The 16408-nt window shown below is 41.3% G+C and overlaps 1 protein-coding gene across 1 annotated transcript in view; it reads left to right on the forward strand.

Annotated features, from left to right (window-relative positions):
- The window catches only part of SULF2 (sulfatase 2), a 329460-nt gene that overhangs the window by 109317 nt on the left and 203735 nt on the right, over window positions 1-16408 (forward strand). The window lies entirely within an intron of this gene.

Below are 16408 nucleotides of genomic sequence, written 5' to 3' on the forward strand. Positions count from 1 at the left end.
TCTGTTGACACCCATCCAGGCCCCAACAGCCTCCAGGCACCGGCACATCACTTCCACCGCTTCGTTGACTGGGCATGGGGTGGAGATGTAAAGCTGGGTATCATCCGCATATTGATGATACCTCACCCCATGTCCTTGGATGATCTCGCCCAGCGGTTTCATGTAGATGTTGAATAGCAGGGGGGAGAGGACCGACCCCTGAGGCACCCCACAAGGGAGAAACCTAGGAGTCGACCTCTGGCCCCCCACTAACACCGACTGCGACCGGCCAGAGAGGTAGGAGGAGAACCACTGAAGGACAGTGCCTCCCACTCCCAACCCCTCCAGCCGGTGCAGAAGGATACCATGGTCGATGGTATCGAAAGCCGCTGAGAGGTCAAGGAGCACCAGGACAGAGGATAAACCCCTGTCCCGGGCCCGCCAGAGATCATCCATCAACGCGACCAAAGCGGTTTCCGTGCTGTAACCGGCCCTGAAACCCGACTGCTGGGGACCTAGATAATCGGCTTCTTCCAAGGACCGCTGGAGCTGGAGTGCCACCACCTTCTCGACAACCTTCCCCATAAAGGGAAGGTTGGAGACTGGACGATAGTTGTTAAGTACGGCTGGGTCCAGGGAGGGCTTCTTGAGGAGGGGGCGCACAAGCGCTTCTTTATAGAGTGATGGAAAAACTCCCCTCCCCAAGGAAGCGTTGGTAATCTCCTGGGCCCAGCTCCGTGTCACCTCCCTGCTGGCCGAAACCAACCAGGAGGGACACGGATCCAGTAAACAGGTGGCGGAACTCACAGCTCCAATGGCCTTGTCCACTTCATCAGGTGTCACCAGATCAAACTCTTCCCAGACAGGTGGACAAGTACGTGCCCCAGTCACCTCGACTGACTCGTTGTCAGTCGACTCTGTTTTACAATTGGAGTCGAGGTCGGCCCGAATCCGAGCGACTTTATCAGCGAAAAACGTGTTAAAGTCCTCGGCACTACTCTGCAAGGGCTCCCCAACTCCCCCCTGATTAAGAAGGGAGCGGGTCACCCTAAACAGAGCGGCCGGGCGGGATTCCGCTGATGCAATCAAGGCGGCATGGTACGCGCATCTTGCCGCCTTGAGCGCCACTTTGTAAGTCTTAATAAAAGCTCTTACAAGTGTTCGATCAGATTCAGACCTACTCTTCCTCCATCGCTTCTCTAGACGTCTCTTCTGGCGTTTCAACTCCCGGAGCTCCTCGTTGAACCATGGAGCTCTACGGGGTCTAGCGCCACGGAGAGGTCGCAAAGGCGCAATCCGGTCAAGAGCCTCTGCTGCAGCCTCGTTCCAGGCTTTCGCAAGAGACTCTGCCGAACTGTGGACAAGTGCCTCTGGAATAACCCCAAGCGCCGTCTGAAAGCCCTCTGGGTCCATCAGGCGTCTGGGGCGGAACATCTTAATTGGTTCCGCCTCCCTGCGGGGAAGGATTGGAGCCAGGAAGTCAAGCCGTAGTAGAAAATGGTCTGACCATGACAAAGGCACTGCTTCTAAGCCCCTTAGTCTCAGACCATTACTCAATTGCTCGGAAAGGAATACCATGTCGGGTGCGTGCCCCCCTTCATGAGTCGGACCCTGTACTACTTGAGTCAGGTCCATGGCTGTCATGGTGGCCATGAACTCCTGTGCCATCCCAGAGGTTTCGCCGAGTGACGGCAGGTTGAAGTCCCCCAAGACAATAAGTCTTGGGAACTCCACCGCCAACCCGGCTACCTCCTCGAGTAGCACAGGCAGGGCTTTTGACACGCAGCTGGGAGGCAGGTACGTGAGAAATAAGCCCACCTGAACCCCTAAGTCCAACTTCATCAAGAGTGACTCGCAACCCGCAATTTCCGGAGCAATGAGTCCACGTAGGCAAAGGCTCTCCCTGGCTATAATAGCCACTCCTCCCCCCCTTCCCTGGGGTCGAGGTTGATGCCATATCTGAAACCCAGCTGGGCAGATTTCAGAGAGAGGAACACCTCCCTCTGGGCCCAGCCAGGTTTCAGTAATACATGCCAGGTCGGCCTCCTCATCCAGGATCAGATCCCGGATGAGGAGAGCTTTATTTACCACCGACCTGGCATTAAGCAGCAGCAACCTGAGCCCAGGGCCAGAGTTACACTCATCACCAGTACCCAAGATTGGGCTCACGGAGCCAGAACAAGGGATCGTTATTAAGCAACGGTCCCTCGTTCCCCTGGAACGGCTAACTCCGCGGCCCCCGCCATATCTGCCTCTCCCCAGCAACACAGGAATATTCTGACCCTCTGTCTCCCCAGAGATTAGTGCCCCCTCCCCTCCCGCCTCTCCGGCGTCAGGTGGGCAAAGTCTATCATTCATACTGCTTCCATTTATCACATTCATACCATAATCCCACCCGCCCCAACCATTGCATTCATACCAATCATTCGTCCCATATTTACCCCAATCATCCATTAATTACAAAACCCCCTAGTGATATTAAAATGAATTAAATTAGTAATAATTAAAATACTAATAATATATATCACAATATAAAATAGGAATAAAAAGTTCATAGATTAATAGTTAATAATATAAAATCAGAGCTTAGCTATTAATTAAAGTTGGTAAAGTGCAAAGTTCTAAAGTGCTAAAAATATAGGAATAATTAAAAATCAACTATCCATCAAGCCAGCAATACTGACACCAGTTCTTAAAGGTGAGTTCTGGGGGGGAAAAGAATTGATCAGGGGAAAAATGTTGTTGAGGGAGAAATCTTGGCATATTGTTGCCCTCATCATCTCGAGGCTCGACTACTGTAATGCTCTCTACATGGGGCTACCTTTGAAAAGCGTTCGGAAACTTCAGATCATGCAGAATGCAGCTGCGAGAGCAATCATGGGCTTTTCCAAATATGCCCATGTTACACCAACACTCCGCAGTCTGCATTGGTTGCCGATCAGTTTCCAGTCGAAATTCAAAGTGTTGGTTATGACCTATAAAGCCCTTCATGGCACTGGACCAGATTATCTCAGGGACCGCCTTCTGCTGCACGAATCCCAGCGACCAGTAAGGTCCCACAGAGTGGGTCTTCTCCGGGTCCCGTCAACTAAACAATGTTGCTTGGCGGGACCCAGGGGAAGAGCCTTCTCTGTGGCAGCCCCGGCCCTCTGGAACCAGCTCCCCCCAGAGATTAGAATTGCCCCCACCCTCCTTGCCTTTCGTAAGCTGCTTAAAACCCACCTCTGCCGCCAGGCATGGGGGAATTGAGATACACTTTCCCCCTAGGCCTTTACAATTTTATGCATGGTATGTCTGTACGTATGTTTGGTTTTATAATAAGGGTTTTTAACTGTTTTAGTATTGGATTATTATTATATGCTGTTTTATTGCTGTTGTTAGCTGCCCCAAGTCTGCGGAGAGGGGCGGTATACAAATCCAATAAATAAATAAATGAATGAATGAATGAATGGCTATATGAGGCCCTTGCGAGCTCCGTTTTTGTTGGCAGAAGATTGCAGGAGACTGTCACAGCTGAAAATGGAGCTTGAGAGCCCGTTTTCTCTGGCAGAGTGCTCAGGCCACCACATGCTCCCCCCGACATGAGTGATGTTGAGCTGGCCATGCCCTGACCCCTAAAGTCAAGCACAACCTTTATGGCCCCTAAAGTCAAGCACAACCTTGATGCGACCTTCAAATCAAGTTTAACACCCTTGTGCTAATGGGTAGTTTAATTTTTAGTCAGTTTTGAAGCATCATTTTACAGTTTTGATATATGCTACTGATGTCCTGTTTTTTCCTAGGAGCCTCTCCCACATTTTTGTTGCACACACACACACATACACAAACACAAACACACACATTCCTTATATGGCACCTCCTTTGATTAATGGCCCACAATTCTCCCTTAATGTGGCAACCAGTTGGCGAGGATTATAATCCCTAAATAATACAATTATGTGACATCTTGCTTCACAGTTGTTTGGAATGGAAATTCTAATTTCTAATTGTAAATTCTTCTAGTTGTGACCATAAGTTGAAGATTACCTAAACACAGTTGTTTACTTTACATAACTCTGCTTTCCCCTGTTCCAGTGAAATTACTGGATTTTTTTTATTGAGAAAGGAGTTCTCTGCGTAAAACTTTTTAGTTTTCTGTCGGAGCTCCAATAAATGCAGCTTTCTCTCTATTACCTTCAATACCATGACTTATTTGCCAAGGACAATAATTGATATCAATTACAGACGATGTCTATAAACTTAGAATTGGTTTGTTTACTTTCTGGGGCCTTGAGTGTATGATCCTCTGGGTCTGAGTGGCATGAATTACATGTGTAGTCTGAGTATTTTCAAGGGACATAAATTACAGCAATTAAAGTGAGCCAGAGGTAGGGGAGAGAGAGAAATGCATTATTAATTCGCCTAGTCATTAATGGCTGCAAACAGCCTACAAGAGATATAATGTCAATATCCAAGCACCCAAAGTGATAGAGTGTGTGAGATAACCTTTGATGGCATTCGCAGTCTCAGATCACTAAAGATGCAGGCAATGACACACAACACTGTGACTCTGCAGATGGCGTTAAACCTGATCCCGCATAGTAACAATGTGTTCAATTGGAATTTATTTTAAAGGAACAATTATTTTGAAATACAGTGATCCCTCGAGTTTCGCGATCTCGATGTTCGCTAAACGCTATATCGCGAGTTTTCAACCCGGAAGTAAACAACACCATCTGCGCATGCGTGCCCTTTTTTTTCTATGGCCACGCATGCGTAGATGGTGGAGTTTCCCCACCGGGCTGAGCGGCTTCCCCTGGGTCTTCCCCCTCTTGCCCCGGTAAGTGGCGCGAGCAAAGGCGTGGGCGCGCGCGCGGGCCCCGCTTCCCAGCTGGGAAGCAACAACACCAACCGGGTGGGTGGGGGAAGCCCCGGCGGCGCGCGCGCGAGGCCCGCTTCCCAGCTGGGAAGCAACAACACTAACCGGGTGGGTGGGGGAAGCCCCGGCGGCGCGCGCGCGAGGCCCGCTTCCCAGCTGGGAAGCAACAACACTAACCGGGTGGGTGGGGGAAGCCCCGGCGGCGCGCGCGCGAGGCCCGCTTCCCAGCTGGGAAGCAACAACACTAACCGGGTGGGTGGGGGAAGCCCCGGCGGCGCGCGCGCGAGGCCCGCTTCCCAGCTGGGAAGCAACAACACTAACCGGGTGGGTGGGGGAAGCCCCGGCGGCGCGCGCGCGAGGCCCGCTTCCCAGCTGGGAAGCAACAATACCAACCGGGTGGGTGGGGGAAGCCCCTGCGGCGCGCGCGCGAGGCCCGCTTCCCAGCTGGGAAGCAACAACACCAACCGGGTGGGTGGGGGAAGCCCCGGCGGCGCGCGCGTGAGGCCCGCTTCCCAGCTGGGAAGCAACAACACTAACCGGGTGGGTGGGGGAAGCCCCTGCGGCGCGCGCGCGAGGCCCGCTTCCCAGCTGGGAAGCAACAATACCAACCGGGTGGGTGGGGGAAGCCCCTGCGGCGCGCGCGCGAGGCCCGCTTCCCAGCTGGGAAGCAACAACACCAACCGGGTGGGTGGGGGAAGCCCCGGCGGCGCGCGCGCGAGGCCCGCTTCCCAGCTGGGAAGCAACAACACTAACCGGGTGGGTGGGGGAAGCCCCGGCGGCGCGCGCGCGGATAAGCGGCAGCAGCGAGGCGGCGGGGAAACCCCAATCTTCGGCTCCTCGCTGCTGCGGTGGAAGTAAAAACACCATCTGCGCATGCGCAGATGGTGTTTTTACTTCCGCACCGCTACTTCGCGAAAAATCGATCATCGCGAGGGGTCCTGGAACGGAACCCTCGCGATGATCGAGGGACCACTGTAGACAGAATGGGGCAGCCTAATTGATGAGCTGGTCAGGATTTTTAGGATTAAATATGGAGAAGCACAGGTACTGTAATGGACTGTGAGAATAACTTTGGGAGACAGGAAGAGGTTTTGCAATGTAGACAATAGTCCATCAAGAGATCGTTTATTTATTTATTTATTTAGTTTGTCCAATACACAATGAGAGTTTTAGTGGATATATATATATATATATATAGTAAAATACATGAGGAAGGTTATAGAGGAGATACTCATAGTAAAATATATCTATGAAAGAATAGAAAAGAATATATAGTAATAGAAGAAGAGATATAGGAATAGAAGAAAGGTATAGGAGATATAGGAGAGCAATAGGACAGGGGATGGAAGGCACTGTAGTGCACTTGTACTCGCCCCTTACTGACCTCTTAGGAATCTGGATAGGTCAATTGTAGATAATCTAAGGGTAAAGTGTTGGGAGTTTGGGGATGACACTATGGAGTAATGAGTTCCACACTTTGACAACTAGGTTACGGTTCGACAAATCGTTCAGCCCAGAGAAGGAATAGGAGTGGAGAAAGCAAGGGAGCCACCCTATTTTTCTAGAAAATAAAAGTAAGGGAGGAGAGGAGTGCTTTTAAACTTGTAAAAGTCTGTTTCTGTAACATTACAGTGTAAGTACTCATGATTTTGGTTCTTTGGACTACCTTGAAGGACTGACAGATGCTTATGACAATAACCAACCACACACTCTGCCAAACGCAAAGAGGAAAGGAAACACTGCAGAGTTTTAATATTATCCACAGATTGCAGGATCAATGTTATTTTTCCTATATGGAAAAAAATCTCAATGCACCAGCTGTCCAGTTTAAGTGCTTGTGCCAAAATAAATTGTGTATAATGATGTGCCCAGTTTTTTTCTGCATGAATTTCAAACTAGTAGAAATTAATGTAGTATATATACTATGTGTCTTGCAAAGGTGGGTGCGGGAGACTTGTGGGACCTGAAACTACAGGTATTCTTGAGAAGGTAGTGTGGTGGTCAAATGGCCACAAGAGTTTTGTGAGTCTTGCTTTTGATTTCAAAGTCCTAACTTTTCCTTTGAAACTTAACACAAAGCAAGTAGCATGAGTAAGTTCCATTTGCACAGCAATCCTCCCTTCAGGTGGAAAAATGGCCAGAGATCTTATCCCAGTAGAATGTAGAAAGTAGTTGTCCTAAAATAGAAATAGTTGCTTTCTATCCTAAATCTCTGTGCATACCAAATTTCAAGAGTTCTTTTGTAGACTATGCTCCCTTTCATAAATAACTTTATTCAATGTATTTTGGAGATCAAAAAAGCTCTGTTAATTCAGAAATCCAATAGTATTTCTATGTAGCTATTCCATAGCTAAAATCAGGCATGCTCTCTCTGTCCATAATTATCATTATTATTGCATACTTTAATAGCGTCCCAATCCGTAACTGCTTAATTGTATCCTATTACTCAATTGCAATGCTGAACAAGGAACAGCTAGTCTTATTCACATATCCTCATTTTGCGAAGTATCCTATTAATGTTTTTATTCAAGATTTACGAAGTGAAATAATTTATTTCTGGCTGAAGCTAAGACCTTAGGAACAGCTTATTTATGTCTATATTTCAATACTGATAGTTAGGCTCCTGTACTGAATTATTAAATCACCTGGACTGAATAATTATTAAATTATTATGAAACATACTCCATGATTGCGATTTAGATGGTCTCTAATTTCAGTAGCTGTTAAATTTAAATTTAATAAAATAAATAAAATAAAAATAAATAAAATGAAGTAGTTGCCATTCACAATCTCATATAAAGAATCCTTTAATGTTTCTGTAAGACATGGTAGCAAAACATGCTTAGAATTATATTAGGAAAAAATAAACCATGATAATTGGAAACTGAACAAAAAAAATCTTCCTTTTTGTTAGTTGCTTCTCAAGTTGTTCTATGATATCTACTGCATCAACATATTTATTGTTAAAGATTTCTCCTTTTAGCTTCCTGGTATTTTAGCCTAGCAGTGGAAAGTAAAACAAAGAAAACAAATGTTATTTGTCAGTTATATTTTGATAAGAATCTGTTTGAGAATACGATGCGTAAAGGGTGAATTCTGAGAGTTGGAATTATGAAGATTTTCTGCAGTCTTCTGGCATTTGATATATTGCCACTTTTACCTGTGGTGCAATATCCCACCAGGCTTGACCCACTGAAAAAAATAAATAAAACGCAGAACCATAAGACAAAAATACCAGTCTACTTAGCACTTCTAATTCAGCTCTATCTGAATAGAGATCCCTATAACCTATGTGAGATTTTTGATCATCTAGGAGGAACAGCTTGGGTTATTGCCAGACTTCATTGCAGCACAGCAATAAATCTCAACTCTCTAGACATTTTATTCTGTTTTCAGGAATTTGTGTACAGCACAAGCTCAGAGATACAACATGGCTAGATAAATTGTTTAATAACAAAATCTATACTATAAACAGAATTTAGTTTTCCTTTCATTAGGAGACATGCTATGAAAGAACAGAAAATATTGGCATCTAGAAGAAGCCAGGATTATGTCATTTGCCACGGTGTTGCACAAATTATTTACGCACTTGCAACAATTGTGCCATGATACCAATGACAAGCATTATTTGTACTATTTGTCCAGTGATATAATTTGCCTTATTGTCCCTCAGCCCCCCTGAGGACAAGCATACTAGAAAATGTTAAGAAAATACAATCTTCAAACAATCTACTGTAAAATGGAAAAGTGGTAATCAAGAACAGATACAGATGTTAAGAGTGTGCAAATGATGTCTAATTTAAAACCACAAATTGATTCAGAGAATCAATTATTTTTATCCAGCTCAGTCCATATGACCAAACTGATTTGGATCAAAATCTGTTGTTATTTGATTAGATTTTAAGTACACATATACACATATTCAGAAAGCACTTGAAACTGAATATTGTGACATACCTAATATTTGATGACCTATAAAGTCATAGCTGTAACATAAAAATGAGAAATTCTTCCTGTTGATTACAAAATACATAGCTAATTCCATTTCTGGAAAGTCATGTTTCCAGTATCTCTTCCGCCTCCAGATTTTCCAGAGTTCCTGGTATTTGTTGTCAAGAATTCAGCTCTAGTAGCAAAGATCCTTCCCAGTTTGCCCTCTATTCCCTCCTACTTTCCCCTTAAGTATAGCTATGTGAATGTGGGGAAAATTCATTTCATATATTTAATCCTAGCCCATTCATTAATTGTTATTATGTGTAACTTAGATATTTGTAACACTAACTAGTCAAACAAGCCAATTTTATAAATTATAGCTTTGTATTAATTTTTCTTCTCTAAACTTTGTTAAGATTAAGCACAATTTATGTAAGATGAGTTAACAAAGAAATGTATGAATATACATTCTGTTCTCTTGAACAGTAGCAAAGAAGTTCTGAAGTAACTATAACAGAAAAGTACTTCCTTATGCATATTTTCCAATGATATATTGGAATTCTTTCTTATTTAAAAATATATTGCTTTAAAAATTTATTTTTTTTAACAGCAGAGATAGCCAAGTAGAACAATAGAAAATAATGCAATAAGCAAATATGAGATTGATTAGAAAGTAAATAAATGGTGGCTACTGATTCTATGTTGGATTAAGTCTCTTTATACAGCTGCAGGGTTCTTAATTCCAGAATAGTCCAAAGTCTATGAAGAGGAGCAGTTGCCTCCTGAAATAACAGCTGGGGCCATCTTTTAGGGGAAATTTACCCAACACATATGGCGATCTATGGGTTAGAGATAAAGATAAAAAGTTTTAACAAACAGATCAAAAATGCAGCTGCTGGCCTGACTAACAGACAGAGAAAAGAAATGCCCCCATTTGTGTAAGCATTCTAAAATTAGGAAGAAAGTAGGGCTAGAAGTAGAGTACCACAAGTATAATTAGGGGCATGTGTGTATGTATTTATTTTATTTTATTCGACTTATCCCAGTCCCAAAGGACTCGGGGTGGCTGTAATATGTACATATACACGCACATACAAACATCAGAGATGGGTTGCTTACCTTTTCCTAATGTTGCCCTGCGTGCGCATTGTGATATTTCGTGAGCGTCAGCAGCACGATTATGCTTCTGTGCATGGATAGAGGGACAATTTTCCTTCTGCGCATGCTCAGAGAGCCAAAAATCGTGGAAAATTATATTAAAAAGATGGTGGCGTGCACAGACTGGCAAAGACAAACTGGAGCCATCGCGCCAGAATTATAATTCTTGTTATTCAAAAAGTGAACTACTCACGCGGAAGAAGCCTAAATGGCCATTAACTAGGTTTAAACAAGCTTCCAATTACACGCATTAAAAAAATGAAATTGCCCTCCTGCGGGGCATGGGCCCCACATTGGGAACCAGGGCCTTAGATTGATTGATTTTGTACTAGGGGCAGGGGAAAATATTAAGCTTGGGAGGAATAATTTGCAGTGGGATTCAGTACAACTTACAGTTTTCATTTAATAAGCTTTAATGTACTTCTAACTGGAACAATTTTGTAAAACTCAAAAGAGCTCTTTTTCTACTGAGACTCTCATCAAATTCCATGAACCCACAAGCCACCTCTCTTCCCAATAGTATTTACTAGTTTGACCTTGATTTCTTTCTTTAGCACCCTATTTACAATCCTATGAATATTAAACCAAAACGGTATCACCGTGGAATAGATCGAAAACATATAAGACAAAATGTCTTTTGATGTATTATACCTCAATACACAGAGGTTGAAAATCTACATCTTCTGGGGTATCCAGTGTACTTGAAAAATAATTTCATTTAAGATAATAGAATATTAATTTAACATTTTTTTTAGGTTCTAACCCATTGATTTATTAAAACAAGACATTATGGCTCATTATTCTAAATTACCTGCAAATTAACCATTATCTATCTTGATACAACTTTTCAACTGCAAACAAAAATTAACTGTAGATTTAAAACTTCAAAGACTTTTAAAAATGTGAATAATTTCACAGGCAGCTAATGAATCTGCTCAACTGTACATTCAGGAAATGTAATTGATTAAGAATGAGGTGATTTAAAGTATAACTGTCTTTTTGCCCATTAACAAAAAAAAAATCCCATTATATTGCTCCTCAAATGTTGCAACTGAAAGTAATGGATCTGTTGTGTCAAAGAGTACATTTTTGTCTGTTTTGAATCTTCTACCAAATTATTAATTTTGTTTGCTTGATACAGGATTTGGGTTTAAAAATGTTCTTTTTCCCCATTTTTATTAAAATTTAGTATTTTTATCCTAGTTAATCTGGATTGAATGATTATGCACCTTTTAGCCAACTACTAAATCATAATTTAAAATCTTCATATTAATAAAATCAAAGTGTGTGTTTTACAGATACTGTACTATGGTCTGCTACCACTGATTAGGTTCATTCACTCACTAAACAAGTTTTAAATTTCCAGATTTAAATTTATGTCATCTGCCACACTACCCTTCTAGGTAAGGACAGTTTTTCCATTTATCACATTGAAATTGGTAAATGTGACGTTCGTGATAGGCTGGTGGCTGTTAGGTTCCATCTAAATTTGAAAGTCTCCACTCCGAGTCTCCGGAGAGGGGCGGCATACAAATCTAATAAATAATAATAATAATATGTACTGATACATGTGTGTAACATATATGTACATACATGTATGTACTGATACATTTATTTATTTATTTACTTATTTACTTATTTACTTGCTTGCTTGCTTGCTTGCTTGCTTGCTTGCTTGCTTACTTACTTACTTACTTACTTACTTACTTACTTACTTACTTACTTACTTACTTACTTACTTATTTATTTATTAGATTTGTTTGCCGCTCCTCTCCGCAGACTCGGGGCGGCTCACAGCAGTGATAAAACAGTATACAATGACAAATCTAATATTAAGTCTAAAATAACAATTTTACATTAAAAACCTAAAAAAAACCTTATATAAAAACATACACACAAACATTCCATACATAAAACTACATAGGCAAGGGGAGATGTCTCAGTTCCCCCATGCCTGATGGCAGAGATGGGTTTTAAGAAGTTTACGAAAGGCAAGGAGGGTGGGGGCAGTCCTGATCTCCGGGGGGAGCTGGTTCCAGAGGATTGGGGCTGCCACAGAGAAGGCTCTTCCCCTGGGTCCCACCAGCTGACATTGTTTAATCGACAGGACCCGGAGAAGGCCAACTCTGTGGGACCTAACCGGCCGCTGGGATTCGTGCGGCAGAAGGCGGTGTTGCAGATATTCTGGTCCGGTGCCATGAAGGGCTTTATAGGTCGTAACCAACACTTTGAATTGTGACTGGAAACCAATCGGCAACCAATGCAGACTGCGGAGTGTTGGTGTATAATGGGCATACCTAGAGAAGCCCATGATTGCTCTCGCAGCTGTATTCTGCACGATCTGAAGTTTCCGAACACTCTTCAAAGGTAGCCCCATGTAGAGAGCGTTGCAGTAGTCGAGCCTTGAGGTGATGAGGGCATGAGTGATTGTGAGCAGTGAGTCCCGGTCCAAGTAGGGCCGCAACTGGTGCACCAGGCGAACCTGGGCAAACATGTGTGTACCTATATGTAATGTAAATATATATGATGTACTCATGAAATACGTTTATAGCAGAGTTTGAGTCTCAGGGATTCAAGGTTTATTGCATTACAAACATCACCAAAAACTACAATTCAAAATTATTAAAAATGAAACAATTATAATAAAACATAAAAGTGAGATAAAAATCCAAACAATAAAAATACTGTAACAAGGATGATTAGGATCATGCTTAATAAAATTATTGAGAATCCAAACTTGCAAGTAAGTGTTGTAGTCCAGCTAGAAATAAGAAGAATGGTGAAAGTGGTAAACTAGGAGCAGAGAGCTCCAAGTCCTCGTCTCCTGTCCTCCTCCATTAGATATGGAAACCAGCTTATTGACTTTTGATTTCTCTCAGCCTAACTTGCTTCAGGCTCTGCAACACACTGAGTGAAAAACAAAACCATTTGTTGCTTCCTACTTTGACAGTTTTACTGTGAAAACCAGGAAAATTCCCTGCATTAAAAATAATAATAATAATCTAATGAAGCAGGAGAAATGCTAAGAACAACTGCACTAAGATATAAGTGAATGCAAAATAATGCTGCATAGTATTAATATAGTATATTGTCCTACTATTTTATTTATTTATTTATTATTTATTTATTTATTTATTTTATTTTATTTTATTTTGTCCAATATACAATGAAGGTTATAGGAAATATACTCATAGTAGAATATATCACAGAAAGAATAGAAGATATAAGAATAAAATATGTCAATGAAGGTTAGAGAAAAAGATATAGGAATGGAAGAAAAGATATAGGAGATATAGGAGAGACAATTGGATAGGGGATGGAAGGCACTCTAGTGCACTTATGCACGCCCCTTACTGGCCTCTTAGGAATCTGGAGAGGTCAATCATGAATAGTCTAAGGGTAAAGTGTTGGGGGTTAGGGGATGACACTACGGAGTCGGTAATGAGTTCCATGCTTTGACAACTCAATTACTAAAGTCGTATTTTTTACAGTCAAGTTTGGAGTGATTAATATTAAGTTTGAATCTGTTGTGTGCTCTTGTGTTGTTGTGGATGAAGCTGAAGTAGTCATTGACAGGCAGGACGTTGCAGCATATAATCTTGTAGACAATACTTAGATCATGTTTAAGGCATCATAGTTCTAAGCTTTCTAGATCCAGGATTTTAAGTCTAGTTTCGTAGGGTATTCTGTTTTGAGTGGAGGAGTGAAGGGCTCTTCTGGTGAAGTATCTTTGGACATTTTTGAGGTCCGAGGTTAATTTTGAGGTTAATGTCCGAGATGCAATATGGGTTCCAAATAGATGAGCTGTATTCGAGGTTACAATTACCAGGTTACAATTATAATTGTATATAGTATATTGCTATAATTTTTAAGACAATACTTTGCTTTTTGTTAAAATAGAGGGTATACTTTAATTAGTATCAGATTATTCATATCATTTGGTCGAGAGGTGGTCTTGAAGATAATATTTCGAAGCCATTACAAAGCCCTGGAAAAGGATATTTGTGGGGTGGGGAGACTGGCTGGATCCTTTGAGACTCCGTGAAGTATAAAGGGAGGAGGAGGAAAAAACAGACTCTAATTTGCAAGATTCTGTTACTATCTCAATAAAATTTAGTTCTGGTCTTCATGATATCCTTGAAATCTTGAAAATTATTTAATAGGGAAAAAAAAGTTTTTTGTAATCATAAGACTAAAAGTAAGAGATAAAATAAGAATAAGAGGTAACTTTGTAAACATACTTGCTGCAAAGGAAACCCAAAGTTTCTTTCTATTTTTTTCTTTTAATACTTTTTTGTCTTTTTTCTTTTCACTTTTTGTTTTCTTTATTCTATATTAGTTTGTGTTTTAATGTTCTCTTTAAAATTGTTAATAAAATTTATTTAAAAATAGACATTTCTAAATTTGCAAAGTTGAAATATGATTTCACAAAAAGTGCAGAGTGGTAGTATCTTCAGTTAATCCCTGTAGTCCTATGTCCAAAATTATTGTTGTGAATCAGTTGGACACCTATCTATCTATTTAGGAATGTAATGGTGAGTTAGCATTGGATCTAAAAGGTAAGGGGCCTTTTAAGCACAGTGCAGTTTGAACTTCGCGAAAAGTCTATACCATGGTTTTTCAAATATATTAATTAAAAAATACTTTCTGGTTTTTCCCCTATACCACGTTTTTTCCCGCCAGATGAGGTCATATGTCATCGCCAAACTTTCATCCACCTTTAATAAATATTTTTTAAAATAAACTTTAATAAATATAAATGGTGAGTAATAATCTAAATGGTTGGTAAGGGAATGGGAAATTGTAATTTAGGGGTTTAAAGTATTAAGGAAAGGTTTGTGATACTGTTCATAGCCAAAAACAGTGTATTTACTTATGCATCTCTACTTTGCGGAAATTCGACTTTCGCGGACAATCTCAGAACGCATCCCCCGTGAAAATTGAGGGAACACTATAATCCAAATCAAAGTATTCCAGACAGATAGTATCTAGTATCTAATAGTAACCAAAAGTGATCATTTTCCAAACTCTAATAGATTTCACTAGCAAGATGTATTAAGCTGAAATTGAATAACTGTATAAAAATTCTAGAAAGCAATCTATTTTAGGTTTAGATCTAATATATTTTGGTACATAAGGCAGAACCTTGCTGACCCTTTTCTCACAGGCGTTTTCATTGTAAAGCACTCAAAGTAACTTAGGTGATATGGGCAGTGTAGAAATGGGATGGATGGATGAATGAATTGATAATACTGGAGAAGAAGAGACTGAGTTTGTTACATAATAATGGCCTGAAAAACAACTTTCTCTTCCGTCTCAGACCCTATTTCCCCCCCCCCCCCCACCTCTTAGGAAAACTTGTTGAACAAAAATCTCCCATTCCCATAGAACAGCCTTTTGAATTATATCCAAACTTTATTGATGACTAATGTGAAATCTGCAACAGAGATGATAATTAGTTGAAGTTTCTCTCATTTATCAGTAGGCAGGCTGCCAGTTTTGGCACCAATTACAGTATTTAAGTATTCTTCAGAGGCAGCTGCATCTATAGCACATGGCAGTATTTCAAATGTGAATTGATAAAGGCATGAGTGACTTCAGCCAAGGAATCCTGCCTTATCTGGCACACCCAGCTACAGCTGAACAAAGGCTGTCCTGGTCATGACCTCCATCTGCTGCCTAGCAGAAGTTGAAAATACAGAAGAAACCTCAGATCATGCAAGTGCTCCTTCAGAGGACATACAATTTTGTCTGGGCTAGTTAGAGTTAACATGGAGTGTGGTAGTTTCTGGCTAAACAGCCATTTCATCTTGCAGGATTCAGCTTGACCACACTTTGGTTCTTGGTTCTAGCAACTGGTATCAGGTGCAGCATACAAATCTAATGAATGAATGAATGAATGAATGAATGAATGAATGAATGAATGAATGAATGAATGAATGAATGAATGAATGAATGAATAAATGAATGAATGAACGAATAAATGAATAAATGAATAAATAAATAAATATCCCTAGTTTCTTCTGTTCAGCAGCCCTCTGGAATCAGCTCCCCCCGAAGATTCGCACTGCCCCCACCCTCCTTGCCTTCCAAAAGAGTTTAAAAATTCATATTTGCCACCAGGCCTGGGGTTATTAGATCTTCTCCCTGACCAATGAATGTTTCTTAATATGATTGTTGAATGAATTGTTAATGGAAGTTTTTTTAAAAAATTAGAATTTTAAGCATTGTTTTTTATGTATATTAACTGGATTGTTTACTACTGTCCCTTGTTTTTTTATGTATATTAATTGCATTGTTTACTACTGTTTACTACTTACTATGCTGTGAGCTGCCCGGAGTCCTTGGAGAGCGGTAGCATACAAATCCAATTAAACTTGAAACTTGAAGCTGCATCTTAATCTCATCAACCTGTTGATACTTCACTGTTCTTTTGGCATGTTTTGGGATTCCATAAAGGGGCAGTGAGGTGCTTGATCT

The sequence above is a fragment of the Erythrolamprus reginae genome, chromosome 3 (assembly GCF_031021105.1).
Source record: "Erythrolamprus reginae isolate rEryReg1 chromosome 3, rEryReg1.hap1, whole genome shotgun sequence".
In the NCBI taxonomy this organism is placed as follows: domain Eukaryota; kingdom Metazoa; phylum Chordata; class Lepidosauria; order Squamata; family Dipsadidae; genus Erythrolamprus; species Erythrolamprus reginae.